The 3,703-nt window shown below is 44.5% G+C and overlaps 1 pseudogene; it reads right to left on the reverse strand.

The window, feature by feature from the left end:
* Positions 1-1,785: 1,785 nt before the first annotated feature.
* On the reverse strand, positions 1,786-3,218 carry LOC135272762 (lysosomal Pro-X carboxypeptidase-like; annotated as a pseudogene).
* Between the last annotated feature and the right edge of the window lie 485 nt (positions 3,219-3,703).

Below are 3,703 nucleotides of genomic sequence, written 5' to 3' on the forward strand. Positions count from 1 at the left end.
CAGAGATTTTGGATTGTTGGCAAAATAATCGGAAATTGTTTTGCCAAATTGATTTCTGAGTGTTGTTAGCATTTTGTTAATTACAATGTAAACAACTCTGCGTAGAAAGAAATGAATAATTAAATAATTCTAAGGGCCCAATAAGTATATTTTAAACTAGTTCAAATAAAGAGAAATGATGCTACTTAGTACTGGTAGGTATGAGATAGAACAGGCTCATTTGCACATCACTGGTACCCTACATATCATAGTGGCTTTTGCAAAGCAATGTGGCCTTTCCTCTAAGAGCAGTGAGATAGCCAGGCCCAGTGGCTTATGCCTGTAATCCCAACACTTTGGGAGGCTGAGGCAGGCGGATCGCTTGAGGTAAGGAGTTAGAGACCAGCCTGGCCAACATGGTGAAACCCTGTCTCTACAAAAAAAAAAAAGCTGAGTGTGGTGGTGTGCACCTGTAATCAGGAGGCTGAGATGGGAGGATCGCTTGAGCCTGGGTGGTGAAAGTTGCTGTGAGCTGAGTTCGTGCTACTGCACTCCAGCCTGGGCGATAGAGCCAGACCCTGTCTCAAAAAAAAAAAAAAAAAAGCCGTGAGATAACACGTACTCTTTAACCAGGAAACTCTGAGGAAATGTCTAAAAGTTAGAGAACAGCAATCAGTAGTAAAATGTCCAGATTGCTGCTGTTTGTAGTAATAAAAACTTGGAAATAACTTGCAGAACCAACAATAGGGGAATGACTTAGTCAACGGCAGTATTATCAGTATAATAGGTACAATGAGAAAGGTTAGAAAGTGTGAGCTCTGCCTGTACCTGTGCATGTAAAGCCTTTTTTTTTTTTTTTTTTTTAAATATGGAGTCTAGCTCTGTCGCCAGGCTGGAGTTCAGTAGCGTAATCTCAGCTCACTGCAACTTCTGCCTCCTGGGTTCAAGCAATTCTTCTGCCTCAGCTTCCCAAGTAGCTGGGATTACAGGCATGTGCCATCACACCCAGCTAATTTTTGTATTTTTAGTAGAGATGGGGTTTTACCTTGTTGGCCAGGATGGTCTTGATCTCCTGACCTCGTCATCCGCCAACTTCGGCCTCCCAAAAGCCATATTTTTTTAAAGGTCCAGGCTTATTCTTTATTTAAAGCACAGGCCTGGGTTGACAGCTCATACCTGTAATCCCAGCACTTTGAGATGCTGAGGTAGGCAGATCACTTGAGCCTCAGGAGTTCAAGACCAGACTGGGCGACATGGTGAAATCCCCATCTCTACCCAAAAAAAAAAAAAAAAAAAAAAAAATACAGCACAGTTCAAAGTCATTAAATCATTAAATCTAGTACAAAAGAAATGGCTCCTATTTCCTGGATTGGCATCAGACATCCTACCAGCTGCAATTACATCATTTTTATCTATCCTCTGCTTTTCCTTTTTGTTGGGGTAGGGGTGGGGACTTTTAAATGGGTCAAAGAGACTTCAACCTCAAAACCAAGGAGAAATCCCTGATTGCAGAGAAACACAGGAAATGACTCTTCCTCTGTGAAAGGCAGTCAGGAACTCTGCTCCAGTGATGAGGACCACCGATGGTGTGGGAGAGAGATCAGGAAGAGAATCTTCCTGGAGGTAGCATAAAGACAGCGAGAGCCCAGGAAATCACACTCCTGGGATGGCTGCTGTCACCACCATCACCCTCTCTTCTGTCTCCACCTTGGTGCCATCAAACTGAGTGAGGAACAAGGGAAAGTAATTACATGTAGAAAACCAAAGTGAACAGGAACGTGGGTGGTGTGAACATAAAAGAAGAAACTAACAATGTCCAAAAGTTTCTGAGTGCTGCTTTCCCGCCCTGTAGTGGAAATCCCTGATCCATTTCTTCACGTGTCTAACTTCCAAGGAGGGGGCTAACAGTACACACGTGGGATCTCAGGTATGGTTGACTCAGAGATCTAAACGGTGGGCCCTTTTGAGATGGTGAATTCAGCAAAGGTGTCTGCGATGTCCTTGGTTACTCCACCTCTTGATCAGGGGTCTAGTTTACCATTGCTGAAAACAATGTCCATGTGCTAACTATTTTTTTGTCTCCATACATAGTAGTGATCCAGGAGGGCCTTGGTCTCACACTCCACTGTTTAAAACACTTATCAGAAAACTCCTTCAAGTTCCACAAGTGAAGTTCAAACAGGTCATCGATACAAAAGTGCATGACTATTTCTGTGCAGGCCTGATAACTCCAACCCAGGAATTCCAGAGTGCTAGCTGTTGCCTCTGAACTACTCAGGCACATCACCTGGCCCAAATCATTAGGATATACACTCACAGCTTGGAAAATATTCTGCACCAGCAATGAATCTGATACATTGGTTTTTCTCAAATATTGGCACATGGCCTTGATGGGCCAAGCAGGCAAATGCTATAAAGCGTTAGTGGCATAAGGATAGCTCACCACTGCAAGTTTCACCCAGTTTTTAGAGATCCAGCCTTTCAAATGTCGAATGTCAGTAAGCCACTGCAAACTACCACCCATATTTGAGAGTCAATTAATGGCATCCCAGGACCTGTGGATGTTCTCTGAACAATATGGACCACTTTTCCTAAAATCTGTAGTTATGATCTTCATAAATATACCATAAGGTACTAAATCCTTAAACTGCCAGATAAAGGCAGAAGTTGCAAGAGCTCCAACTACCATATGAGGGTATTTCATCCTGAACTAGGCTGCAAGCATGCCACCGTATGGACCCCGGAGGGCCACAACATGGTGATTTTCAGCTCCTAGGATTGTTCTGTTCAAATGTTTGATTAGCTCTACAGAATCAGCCAGAGCTTGTTCTGATGTCAGGAGATCCAAGTGTCCAGAATCCTTGAATGGGTCATCACAGGGCAGGGAGTCTCCACAGTATCGCTGTTCAGCATACACCAACGTAGCTTTCAGTTCCTCAGCTGTATACCGCATGAACCATGTATTACTGCAAAACCAGATGATGTTCCTGTCTTCTTTCTCCCAGCATTTATCAGCTATTAGATACTGCTGTTAAAAAAGTTTTCACAGTATTAAATCCAAAATGATCAACCCTCTGATGGAAGTGGAGAACCGAGTAGTTCTTGGCAACAGCCGGGTGGGATGTGCGGTTGGCTGGCAAGTGCAGGCTTCCCAGAGCCCTTAAGGCCAGCTGGAGAGCTGTGGTGGTCCCGGGAACCAGGAAAGCCACCAGCAGAAGCAGGAGGGCTTGGTGGCCCATGGCTCAGGCTGGTGGCTGCAGTGCAGGTCTAAAGCCGTCTTAAGTGAATGTTTTCTCTATTTAAAAAGTAATTTTCTAGTTTCAAGGCTGAGTTTAAGAGTAGGTTATTTTTCTCTGAGTAAGCACTTAGACAACAAAGTTTCACCAGATAAGAGTTACACAAAAGTAAACTCAACAGCTGCCTTCCACCCAGAGGCAGGGAGGGAGTGGACAGCCCCTAGCCGGGGGAGAATACAGGGCAGATTTATGGAAGGGGGAGCTGGGAAATGTCTTAGATGGCTTGAGCTGTTATAACAAAATGCCATGGACTAAGTGACTTTAACAACGGAAATTTATTTCTCATAGTTCTAAAGGCCGGAAGTCCAAAATCAAGGTTCTGGCTGATGTGGTTCCTGGAGAGGGACTGCTTCCTGGCTTGCAGATGGCCACCATCTCGCTGTGTCCCCGAATGGCAGGGGATGGGGGATCTGGTGTCTCTTCCTCTT

The sequence above is a fragment of the Aotus nancymaae genome, unplaced genomic scaffold (genome assembly GCF_030222135.1).
Source record: "Aotus nancymaae isolate 86718 unplaced genomic scaffold, 86718_ANA_hifiasm-v0.15.2.pri h1tg000131l, whole genome shotgun sequence".
Taxonomy (NCBI): Eukaryota; Metazoa; Chordata; class Mammalia; order Primates; family Aotidae; genus Aotus; species Aotus nancymaae.